Source organism: Macaca mulatta, chromosome 14, assembly GCF_049350105.2.
Source record: "Macaca mulatta isolate MMU2019108-1 chromosome 14, T2T-MMU8v2.0, whole genome shotgun sequence".
NCBI classification, from domain to species: domain Eukaryota; kingdom Metazoa; phylum Chordata; class Mammalia; order Primates; family Cercopithecidae; genus Macaca; species Macaca mulatta.
In genome coordinates this window covers 75,773,896-75,786,954 of record NC_133419.1, presented here as the reverse complement: position 1 = coordinate 75,786,954, position 13,059 = coordinate 75,773,896, and positions in this window count along the sequence as shown.

Below are 13,059 nucleotides of genomic sequence, written 5' to 3'. Positions count from 1 at the left end.
ATCCGCCCGCCTCGGCCTCCTAAAGTGCTGGGATTACAGGCGTGAGCCACCGCGCCCGGCGGGACAGGGTTTTTGGTGACAGTGACCAACTGAGGGAGTGATCTCAGGAGAAGAGGAGGGAGGGAAGCAGGATAGGGCATTTTGTACTGGGAAAATGGGAAGCTGGGAATGGGTGCAGCAGCCTGGTGAAGGGGATTTGAGTGGACTGACAGCACCATCCACAACTCTGGAGTCTGCAAATTTGAGCGTGCACCACATCACTTGGAAGGCTGGTAAAGACACAGACTGCTGCCCTCAAACCCCAGAGTTTCTGACTCAACAGGTCAGGATGGGCCCTACATTTGCATTTTTAACATGTTCCCAGATGCTGCTTCTGGAACTCTATATTGAGAATCAAAGCATTACATTATATCCGATTTTTTGTTTTTTTCTGGATTACAATCTCAAGTAATTTTTTCAGCAAAAGCACGTGGTATGGTGGCTCACGCCTATAATCCCAACACTTTGGGAGGCCGGGATGGGAAGATCACTTGAGCCTCAGGAGATCAAGACCAGCCTGGGCAGCATGGAGAAACCCCAACTCTACAAAAAATACAAATATTAGCCAGGTGTGGTGGTATACACCTGTAGTCCCAGCTACTTGGGAGGCTGAGGTGGGAGGATCCGTTGAGCCCAGGAGGTCAAGGCTGCACTGCATTCTAGCCTGGGCGACAGGGCAAGTCTAAAAAAAAGAAAAGAAAAGAATATGTGGGAGGTAAATTTTATTGGTTCTCAGAATTTTGCCCCTAAGCTTGTTTTGTGGCTTAACTGTTCAAAACCATTTCCCCTTAGAACTACACAGACCATTGTTTTATAGCTTCTAGCTTCAGTGAAGCCCAGTGCTAATTTGATCTTTATTCCCTTACAGATAATGTTTGTTTGTTTCTAATTTCCAGAAGGTCTTGGACTTTCTGAAACCTCATGAATCCCTAGGATTCTGCTCAGTATTCAATGGACACTTTTAATCTAAAGACTTGGCCGGGCGCGGTGGCTCAAGCCTGTAATCCCAGCACTTTGGGAGGCCGAGACGGGCGGATCACGAGGTCAGGAGATCGAGACCATCCTGGCTGACACAGTGAAACCCCGTCTCTACTAAAAAATACAAAAAAACTAGCCGGGCGAGGTGGCGGGCGCCTGTAGTCCCAGCTACTGGGGAGGCTGAGGCAGGAGAATGGCGTGAACCCGGGAGGCGGAGCTTGCAGTGAGCCAAGATCACGCCACTGCACTCCAGCCTGGGCGGCAGAGCGAGACTCTGTCTCAAAAAAAAAAAATAAATAAATAAAAATAAAATAAAATAAAATAAAGACTTATTTTGTTGTTGTTACTGCTCTGGGAAATTTTCTTCTAGTATTTCTCTGATTATTTTCTTACCTCTATTTTCTTTTTCTTTTTTTTTTTTTTTTTGAGACGGAGTCTCGCTCTGTCACTGGAGTGCAATGGCGTGATCTCGGCTCACTGCAACCCCTGCCTCCCAGGTTAAAGCGATTCTCCTGCCTCAGCCTCCTGAGTAGTTGGGATTACAGGCATGCGCCACCATGCCCAGCTAATTGTTGTATTTTTAGTAGAGACGGGGTTTCACCATGTTGGTCAGGCTGGTCTTGAACTCCTGACCTCATGATCCGCCTGCCTTGGCCTCCTAAAGTGCTGGGATTACAGGGATGAGCCACCATGCCTGGCTCTTTTTTCTTTTTTCTCTCTGGAATTCTCCTTAAACAGATATCAGACCTCCTGAACTGACGCTTTATGACTTGATTTTTTTCTCCCTATTAAAAAAAATTGTGTCTGGGCAGGGTGGCTCACACTTGTAATTCCAGCACTTTGGGAGGCTGAGGCAAGGGGATTACTTGAGCCCAGGAGTTCAAGACCAGCCTGGACAACATAGTGAGAACCTGTCTCTATAAAAGGTAAAAAATTAGCCAGGTATGGTGGCATGCACCTGTAGTCCCAGCTACTTGGGAGGCTGAGGTGGAAAGATCATATGAGCCTAGGTGGTCAAGGCTGCCATGATAGTGCCACTGCCCTCCAGCCTGGGCAACAGAGTGAGACCTTGTCTTAAAAAAAAAAAAAAAAGGTAAAATAAAAAATTGTTTTTTGTCTCTATATTTTTGGAGAACTATATGACTTTTCATTTGTTTGTTTGTTTTTTGAGTCAGAGCCTTGTTCCGTTGCCCCAGGCTGGAGTGCAGTGGTGTGATCTTGACTCACTGCAACCTGCCCCCCGCCCCGACCCACCACTCAGGTTCAAACAATTCCCTCCTACCTCAGCCTCCTGAGTAGTTGGGATTACAGGCATGCGCCACTACATCCAGCTAGTTTTTGTATTTTTAGTGGAGAGATGGGGTTTCTCCATGTTGGCCCAGGTCTCAAACTCCTGACCTCAGGTGATCCGTCTGTCTCAGCCTCCCAAAGTGTTGGGATTACAGGTATGAACCACTGTACCCGGCCACTTTTTTAAGTAAATTTTTAATTTTGGAATAATTTTAGATTTGTAGAAGGCTGGGTGCAGTGGCTCATGCTTGTAATCCCAGCACTTTGGGAGGCCAAAGCAGGTGGATCACTTGAGGTTAGGAGTTTGAAGCTAGCCTGGCCAACATGGTGAAACCCCATCTCTACTAAAAATACAAAAATTAGCTGGGAGTGGTGGCAGGTGCCTGTTGTCCCAGCTACTCAGGAGGCAGAGGCTGCAGTGAGCTGAGATTGCACCACTGTACTCTAGCCTGGGTGATAGAGTGAGGCTCTGTCTCAAAAAAAAAAAAAAAAAAGGTTTATAGAAAAGTTGCAAAGATAATATACAAAGTTCCCATATACCCTTCACCCACTTTCTTCTTCTTTTTTTTTCTTTTTCTTTTTTTTTTTTTTTTGAGACAGAGTCTGGCTCTGTCGCCCAGGCTGGAGTGCAGTGGCCGGATCTCAGCTCACTGCAAGCTCTGCCTCCCGGGTTCACACCATTCTCCTGCCTCAGCCTCCCGAGCAGGTGGGACTACAGGCGCCTGCCACCGCGCCCGGCTAATTTTTTGTATTTTTAGTAGAGACAGGGTTTCACAATGGTCTCGATCTCCTGACCTCATGATCCGCCCACCTCAGCCTCCCAAAGTGCTGGGATTACAGGCATGAGCCACCGCGCCCGGCCTCACCCACTTTCTTCTAATGTGAGCATCTTACATTGATGGGAGCCGAAAGCCTGAGGGTTGTGACCAACTCAGCATTCCACTGGAGTCTGTATGATCAAACAGCAAACTGTTTATCATGAATACAGAATGTGGGCAAACTCACATGCGCACCTGCCACCAGAAGGTATGCTGAAGGCAGTCACTCCCTGGTGCCATGCTCCTTGAGGTTATCTATGGGGACATCTGGAGCCTACTGTTCAAAGAATGCAGTCATGTAGGCTGTGCACTAAGTCAAGCAGCTGACCAACAAGCACCCCCTTCTCCTTTTCTCCTTTACTTAATAAATATGAACAGCTCTAGAAGCTCAGGGCCCTTGTTCACCAGAAGCAAGGAGCCCCTAACCCCTTCTTCCAAATACACTCTTTGGTCTTTTTTTTTTTTTTTTTTTGAGACGGAGTCTCGCTCTGTCGCCCAGGCTGGAGTGCAGTGGCTGGATCACAGCTCACTGCAAGCTCCGCCTCCCGGGTTTACGCCATTCTCCTGCCTCAGCCTCCGGAGTAGCTGGGACTACAGACGCCTGCCACCTCGCCCGGCTAGTTTTTTGTATTTTTTAGTAGAGACGGGGTTTCACCGTGTTAGCCAGGATGGTCTCGATCTCCTGACCCCGTGATCTGCCCATCTCGGCCTCCCAAAGTGCTGGGATTACAGGCTTGAGCCACCGCGCCTGGCCCGTGGTCTTTGTTTTTATTCCCGCGTTCATCCTCCTTTGTTCAGTCCACCAGGGTCCCTGGAGTTACATTACTGTGGTCCATCAAAACTAAGAAGTTAACATTCATATATTACTATTAATGAAACTCCAGATTTTCACCAGTTTTCCTGCTAATGTCCTTTTCTGTTCCAGGACCCACTCCAGTATTTCCCACCGCATTTAGTCCTCATGTCTCCTTCGTCTCCTCTGTGACAATTTCTCAGTCTTTCCTTGTTTTTAAAATCACTTTCACAGTTTTAAGAGGGCTGGTCAGGTATTCTGCAGAATATTCCTCAATTTGGAATTTTTCTCATGATTAGGCTGGAGTTAGGTATTTTGGGGGAGAATATCACAACGGTGGAGTGTCTGACTCATCACATGATATCAGCAGGTGACATAACCTTGATCACTTGATTAAAGCAGTGTTTGCCAGATTTCTCCACTTTAAAGTTACTATTTTTTTCCTATCCATACACTGTTCTTTGGAAGTGAGTCACTAAGTCCAGCACACATTCAAGACAGGAGGGCCAATTCAACTCCATCTGAAGGGGAGAGTATATCTATATATTATTTGGTATTCTTCTGTAAGGAAGATCTGTCCTTTCCTACCATGTATTTATTTATTCAACCATTTATTTAGATCACTACGGACTCATGTTTATTTATTTTATACTTTGGGTTACAATCCAATATGACATTATTTATTTTGTTGCTCATACTGTTCCGATTTTGGCTGTTGAGAGCTCTTTCAGGTTCTTTTTTTTTTCGGTACTTCCTTATTTTCTGTCACTAGCCTCTAGACTTTTTAATTGTATTTTTTTTTTTTTTTTTTTTTTTTTTTTTGAGACGGAGTCTCGCTCTGTGGCCCAGGCTGGAGTGCAGTGGCTAGATCTCAGCTCACTGCAAGCTCCGCCTCCCGGGTTTACGTCATTCTCCTGCCTCAGCCTCCCGAGTAGCTGGGACTACAGGTGCCCGCCACCTTGCCTGGCTAGTTTTTTGTATTTTTTAGTAGAGACGGGGTTTCACCGTGTTAGCCAGGATGGTCTTGACCTCCTGACCTTGTGATCCGCCCATCTCGGCCTCCCAAAGTGCTGGGATTACAGGCTTGAGCCACCGCGCCCGGCCTAATTGTATTTTTAATCTGGACAATCATGTTTTTTATTTCCCAGGACTCTTTCATGTTGTCTAATTGATCCCTTTATTAGCAGTTCTTTCTTGTTTAATGAATCCAATATAATATCAAATTAGAATTTGTTTCTAATGGCTGGGCGCGGTGGCTCAAGCCTGTAATCCCAGCACTTTGGGAGGCCGAGGCGGGCGGATCACGAGGTCAGGAGATCGAGACCATCCTGGCTGACACGGTGAAACCCCGTCTCTACTAAAAAATACAAAAAACTAGCTGGGCGAGGTGGCGGGCGCCTGTAGTCCCAGCTACTGGGGAGGCTGAGGCAGGAGAATGGCGTAAACCCGGGAGGCGGAGCTTGCAGTGAGCTGAGATCCGGCCACTGCACTCCAGCCTGGGCGGCAGAGCAAGACTCCGTCTCAAAAAAAAAAAAAAAAAAGAATTTGTTTCTAATTATAATATTGAAAATGCTATTTATTGGATTTCAATGAGCAGAATAACTCTCTAGATAAAGCATGGAAGACTTAATTATAGTTACAGAATATATGTAAATATTATAACTCTTGGCAATATAAGAGTATAACTATCAGTGTCAGAAGGCTGAAGTAGAGGAGGAGAGATCAAACACTGCACAGATGCTAACTTTCTCATTTTACAAGTATAAATCAAGAGATACTATCTTGGCTAGGAATGCTGGCTCAAGCCTTAATCCCAGTACTTTGGGAGGTCAAGGCAGGAGGATCAGTTGAGCCCAGGAGTTCGAGACCAGCCTGGGCAATATGCTGAGACCTCATCACCATTACAAAAAAAAAAAAAAAAAAAAAAGACTAATACTATCTAAAGTTCATAGGAATGGAAATAAAGATTTTAAGCAATTATCAATCAATGGAAGAATAAACTAACACTAAAACACAACGTAGAAAGGATTGGGAGATGAGCATAAAGTAAATGAACAAAGGTCTTTCTTCACGAGAAGAGTCAATGTTAATTCAAGAGGATAAATCAAGAAATTGAGGTATAGGCATATCAATCGGATTTGTGGTATAAACTACCATAGCTAAAAGCAGAAAAGGTAAAAATGAAGTTTTTTAAGAGGGCAGCGCGGGATGAGGTGGGGTGGGGCTTTGACTTCTCCCTTACTAACATTCTGTATTGAAGCTTTTTAAAAATGTAATGCTTTTATATAAATAATTAAAATGTATATAAATATTGACTGCAGAAACATGCTGGTACTTGATAGAACATGCAGGGTGGGCAGGGATATGATGGGGCTGGATGGAGCAAGAAAGGCATTTCCCTGCTTGGGAGAGGTGCAAAATGTGCAGGAAGGAGAGGTTGGAGCTGTAGAAAACAGCCCACCTTGGATTCAGGGGGTCCCAGAGGGTAGGGCCCTTTCCTCTGCTCCTAAGCACACTCGTCATCCAACAATTTACCTAGCGCGCTTCCTAAGCTTTAGACCCTGTTTTGGAGGTGAGGACATGGAGCACTTTGCTCTGGACATTTAAACCAATCATTACAAAAAGACTGCTGACCCTAGGGTTGGCAGTCCCCACCATGGGAAAGGTATAGTCCATCCCTTTCTGATCAAAGAGACTGGAGGATTCCCAGGAGGTGTGGTGTAATCCCTGGTTTCCTTGGGACCGTCCTAGTTTAAAAACTCATAGTCTATGGCCCAGGAAACCCCCGCATCTGGGAAACCTGTGCAATTGGTCACCCTTCTAAGGGGGAAATTCCAGCCCAGCCTCTCATTCTTCCTCCATCTTGGATCTGCTGGAGGAGAACCTCTAGAGCCCCTAGCATGATCTGCTTTCTGAATTTTGGAGGGTCCACAGTAGTCGCGGGGTTGGGGACAATGCAGATCAGGAAGCCAGTAGTGCTGATTTTCTGGATGGTTAAAGGAAAGGAAAGAGAGGACTCCAGCAATGGGAACTAGGAGAAGTGGGAATACAGTAAGGTAGGGTGATCTCTCATCCTCCAGAATTAGCATGTCTAAAAGCATACAGTTTGGGCTGGGTGCAGTGGCTGATGCCTGTAATCCCAGCACTTTGGAGGCCAAAGTGGGTGGATCACTTGAGGTCAGGAGTTTGAGACCAGCCTGACCAACATGGTGAAACCCCTGTCTCTACTAAAAATACAAAAATTAGCTGGGCGTGGTAGCGGGTGCCTATAATCCCAGCTACTTGGGAGATTGAGGCAGGAGAATTGCTTGAATGTGGGAGGCAGAGGTTGCAGCGAGCCAAGATTGCACCACTGCACATCAGCCTGGGGCAGAGTGAGACTCATTCTCAAAAATAAATAGAGGACCAGATTGTTATGCCCATCCCATTTCTTAAAATGCATTTATTCAATGAATATTTATTGAGCACCTACTGTGTACTAGGCTCTGATTAGTCAGTTACAATACACTCACTAAGTAATCAGCTCTGTTCTAGGCTCTGGGGGTGCAGCTGAAAGCCAGGCAAATACACAGATATAAATCTTACAATCCAAAAGGGGATGCTGGCAATTGATCACATTTTTTTTTTTTTTTTTTTTGAGACAGAGTCTCGCTCTGTTGCCCAGGTTGGAGTGCAATGGCGTGATATTGGCTCACTGCAACCTCCGCCTCTGGGGTTCAAGTGATTGTCCTGCCTCAGCCTCCCATGTAGCTGGGATTACAGGTGCCCACCACTACACCTGGCTAATTATTGTTGTATTTTTAGTAGAGACGGGGTTTCGCCATGTTAGTCAGGCTGGTCTTGAACTCCTGACCTCAGGTGATCCACCCGCCTCTGCCTCCCAAAGTGCTGAGATTACAGGCTTGAGCCACCGTGCCCAACCGACAATTGACCATATTCTTATGGGGCTATTTCCATCCCATTAACCTATTTGCCTATCCTTAGACTAGTACTATTCAGTCTTTTTTTGTGTGTGTGTGACAGAGAGTCGTGTTCTGTCACCCAGGCTGTAGTGCATTAGTGCAATCTTGGCTCACTGCAACCTCCACCTCCTGGGTTCAAATGATTCTCATACCTCAGCCTCCCAAGTAGCTGGGATTACAGGCACATGCCACCACGCCCAGCTAATTTTTGTATTTTTAGTAGAGATGGGATTACACCATGTTGGCCAGGCTGGTCTCGAACTCCTGGTCTCAAGTGATCTGCTTGCTTTGGCCTCCCAAAGTGCTGAGATTATAGGTGTGAGCCACTGTGCCCAGCCCCATTCAGTCTTCACAATGGTAGCTTCAGAATAAATTTTAAAATCAGGTAGTATGGTCCTCCAACTTTGTCTGCCCCTCACCACCAAGATTACTTTTGTTATTTCCATATAAATGTCTACAACAAAGGCTTATTGTATTGGATTTATAGAACAATTTTGGGAAAATAACAGCTTAATAATTGTTTTGTTTCAATTTAATTTAACTTAATTTAATTTAGGAGAGCTAAGTAATTAAACATGAGGCCAAAGTACATAAGAAAATGTCAGTCTTTTATTGCAAATATGCATACACTCTCGGACGAGGTTCTCTGGTCCTCAGGTGTGGGGGGGCCAGGGAAGTCACGCGCCGGCACTCTCGGGTGATGTTCTCCGGTCCACGAATGCGGGGGCCAAAGAAGTCACGCCGCCTCCTGCCAGCGGTGGACTTTTATGCCTGGGAGCTGGAAGGGGAGGAGTTTGGGGCGTGTGTGTAGGAGTGGCTTCTTGAATTTCGGTGTCCCCGGCTTGACGTCATTCTGCGCATGCTCAGTTGATTTGGTTCTTTTCCCGGGCGTGGGAAAATCTGTGATGAAGAACCCAGAAACAACAGGGACTGCTCCATCTTGTTCACCTTCCTCCATCTTGTCCCTTTTCCTTCACCCAAACAGTCCAACCTCTTATTGATTATAAGAATTGGCCGGGCGCGGTGGCTCAAGCCTGTAATCCCAGCACTTTGGGAGGCCGAGACGGGCGGATCACGAGGTCAGAAGATCGAGACCATCCTGGCTAACACAATGAAACCCCGTCTCCACTAAAAATACAAAAAAAAAATTAGCCGGGCGTGGTGGCGGCGCCTGTAGTCCCAGCTACTCGGGAGGCTGAGGCAGGAGAATGGCAGGAACCCGGGAGGCGGAGCTTGCAGTGAGCTGAGATCACGCCACTGCACTCCAGCCTGGGCAACAGAGCGAGACTCCGCCTCAAAAAAAAAAAAAAAAAAAAGAATTTAGGGCGCCGTGGTCTGTCTGGCTGCTTCCTGCTGTTAAGGGGCATAGTTAGGGTCTGAAGTTGGCAGTTGGGTGTAGGGATGCAGGAGCATTTGGTTGAAGGTGACTCGGGTGATCTCTTGGACCTTGGCTCGGAAAAATTTTATTAGAATGGGAGCAAGACATAACATAAGGCAGAGGATTAGTATGGGAATTAGGAATGGAAGCATCTGCTGTACTACAGGCGGTAGCCATACCGGTGGTCCGGGGGTTAAGGGGGAGTTAAATTGTTGAAGTTAGGGAAACTCCGATAATTAAGGGAAGAAAAACAGCCCGCTTTTGGATGTTATTGCTGGAGCTGAGCTGGGAAGCTAGTTCAGACAATTCTTCTTCGCTATATAGGGTTAAGCTAGGCACTAAAGATACCGGAATGCAAAGGGACTGGGTGATGGAGGTATGGTTAAGAGTTTTAGATAGAGTTTGGTTACACCAAAAGTAGCCTCCAACAGGGGCCGTCTGGGTCCTGCTGGGAGCTTATGTGCAATTACACCGTGAAGAGTTTGGCGTAGAGTAGCAAAAAGGAATCTCTGTCTCTCTCTGTCTCTCTTCATCTCTGTCTCTCCTCATCTCTGTCTCTCCCCATCTCTGTCTTTGTCTCTCTTTACCTCTGTCTCTCTCTCTGTCTCTCTCCATCTCTGTCTCTCCCCATCTCTGTCTTTGTCTCTCTCCACCTCTGTCTCTCTCTCTCTCTCTCTGTTTTTCTCTTTGTCTCCATCTCCATTTCCGTCTCCGTCTCTCCACCTCCCGCTCACCAAGGCTGCTCCCCTCACCAACTCCCCTACCTCCTGGCTTCCTGGCTTCTCCCTATCTCTGACTCAACAGGGACTGAGTGCAGCAGAGGCCCTTGGGGAGGTCTGGGCTTTCTACTGCCTTCTGGTTATAGCCTCTCCTTCCCTGTATCTGTCCTTCATCCTGGCCTAATGAGTCCACATTTTATTTAGGGAGAGGGCAGAGTGACAACCCTGGGTGTGGGGGGGGACAATCTGCAGTGCCCTGCATGACTGAGTGTATCTGGTTGTCTGTAGACCAGGTTTAGAATCTCCATACAAAGTTAGGATTAGTAGGAGTAACTAGAGGAATTAGAGTGAACCATAATAATGATGACAAAGGTGTAGAGGGTAAGTTCAACATTGCCGAAATCACAAAGGGCACCCTGCCAAGCTAGGTCTTCTATGAGAGTAAAAAGTTGGGAAACCTACTGGTTGGGAGGTGGGTCGGGAAGGAGGGTGTCTATGGGGTTTATGAGGGAAAAGTCAGTTAAGTTAAGATGAAGAATAGTGAGGAAGCGGGAAAATTTGAGGAGGGTGTTGATCCTTGAGTAGAACCTGGCCACCTGGAGATAAGGGAAGGGGAATAGATGTTTTGAGTTAGGTTAAGATGTTTCATCCCAAGAGGGGGTGGGACAAGAGGGCATGATGAGGAAAGAGTGGGCAAAGCATGCATAGTCCAGGCAGTAATTTAACATTGGGGTCTGGCGAGGGTTAGACGGTTTACCGTCTACCCTAACTACTGAGATAGTGGATGGCTGGCTAGGACCTCCATAGGTTGACAAAACAGAATAGGTAGCCTCCGTATTGATGAGAAAAGAAATTGGCTTACCCGCTACCTGAAGAGTTACCCTAGGCTCGGAGAGGGTGACAGGGGTCTCCAAGTGTGGGCACCGTCAGTCGTCGTCCAGGTGTAGGAGCTGGAAGGAGCCTTCCGGCCTTTGAGGAGAGGCACCACGTTGAGGCGCAATGCCTGCCCTGCTGGCGGGGCAATCAGACTTCCAATGTCCTTCCTGTTGGCAAGTTGGGCACGGCGTGGTAGGCAGGCGAGGATTTGGACACTGTGTTGCCTAATGCCCAGTTGTGCCACACTTAAGGCATGGATGAGATGGAGTGGCCGGCTTGGCCTGGGGACACTGGTTTGCCCAGTGTCCTGGGTCTCCGCATTTATAGCAGGAGCCCTTGGGAGACTTGCCCTGTGTCTTCCCTGCCGTCAGAATGGGCAATGCTGGTTGGAGGGCAGCCACTAGAGCTTGCGCCTGAAGCATAGCCCTTTTTTTCTCCTTGTCTAGCTCTGCGGCCTCAGCTGCTTCTTCTCTGGAGTTAAAAACTTTAAAGGCCAATTTTACTAAGTCCTGTATGGGGGTTTGAGGCCCATCTTCAACCTTTTTTAGCTTTTTTCGAATATCTGAGGCTGACTGGGAGATAAAATAGGAGGCTAGGACAGCTGCTCCGGCTGGGGAGGTGGGGTCTAGCCGAGTAAATTGGGCTAGTGCCTCTGTAAGGCGATTTAGGAAGGAAGCCGGATTCTCATCTGGGTGCTGGATGATTTCCTTTAGTTTATCAAAATTGACCACTTTGTTAGAGGCTGCCTGCATACCGGCCAAGAGACATTGAACCATAATGTCTCTCCTATGGCGGCCGGGCTGCTGTGGTTGGTAATCCCAATCTGGTTCTATGGACGGGACAGCCATCTCTCCTAACGGGACAGTGGCGTCAGTTAAATGCCATTGATCTGCATGTTGCTTGGCGGCTGCAAGAATACGCTCTCTTTCCTCTGGGTTAAGGGAGGAGGACAAAATGACCTGTAAGTCATGCCAGGTTAGATCATATGCCTGACATAGGTATCGAAACTCCTTGGAATATAGGGTGGGGTTAGCAGAGAAATCGCCGAGCCGTTTTTCAATCTTGGAAAGGTCTGTCAAGGAAAAAGGGACATGGACTCTAACTAGTCCTTCGGCTCCGGCGACCTCTCGGAGGGGGCCCAACAAACTAACAGGGGAGGTTGAAACAGACTGACCAGTCGGGTAGGTTGAGGCAGGCTGACCGGTAGAGGGGGTTGGGGCAGGCTGACTGGTAGAGGGCTGACTAGTGGGGGCCGCTACCGCAGTCTTGGAGCAAGTGTGGGCGGAAATGGGAGAGGTAAGAGGAGTGGCTGAGGGAGGGGCGGTAGGAGGAGCATAGGGAGGGGGTTTGGTAGGTTGGGAGGGAGGTGCCCCGCCGTTGGCCTCGTCTGAGATGGAAGTAGAATCTTCCTCTGCTTGTGGTGTGGAGGCTGAGGGCTGGGTTTTAACTAACAAGACCTGGGCCATTGAACACTGGGTGCACAGGTCTGGGCGAGAGCGCAAGTCCGAAAAGCCTTGGACATAGATAATCTCTGACCACTTTCCAAGCCTTTGGCAGAAATTAGAGAGATCTGATAGAATGTTATAGTCAAGTGTGCCATGTGATGGCCATTGAGATTGGTTGTCTAATTTATACTGCGGCCATGCCACAGTGGAAAGGAAAATTAGCCGCTTTCGTTTTAAATCTTGGGCTAAATGTAAGGCTTCCAAGTTTTGGAGGAGACACCCTAAGCGGGTGTTCCTAGGGATTTTGGATTGTGAGGTTCCCATTGTTTAACCACCAGAAATGGAAACCGACCTCACGCAGTGGTAAAGCGTCCTTTGCTGCTGCTAGAGACCGGGGGCTCCTGGAGCCACTAACGGAGAATTGAGGGACTTCAAGACGGACGTCTCCGGGTTGAAGGCCTCACTGCACCACAGGGTGGCTACGTCCTTGGGCGTGCGCACGACTCTAGGCCAAGGACATGGAAACGGACGGAGATGGTTAACAAAGGGGAGTACTCACCGAAGAAGAAATTCTCAGAGCGGCACCAGTGGAAAGCTGGAACACTTGTTCGGTGTTCATGGCTGGTTGGGTTGGGAGCCGGTTCGCTGGGGAGGAGGTTCGTTAGACCCTTATGGGATGTTGAGGGAGGGTGTCCTCCTGGGTCGGGTTTCTGCACCAACTGTTTTGATTTAATTTAATGTAACTTAATTTAGGAGAGCTA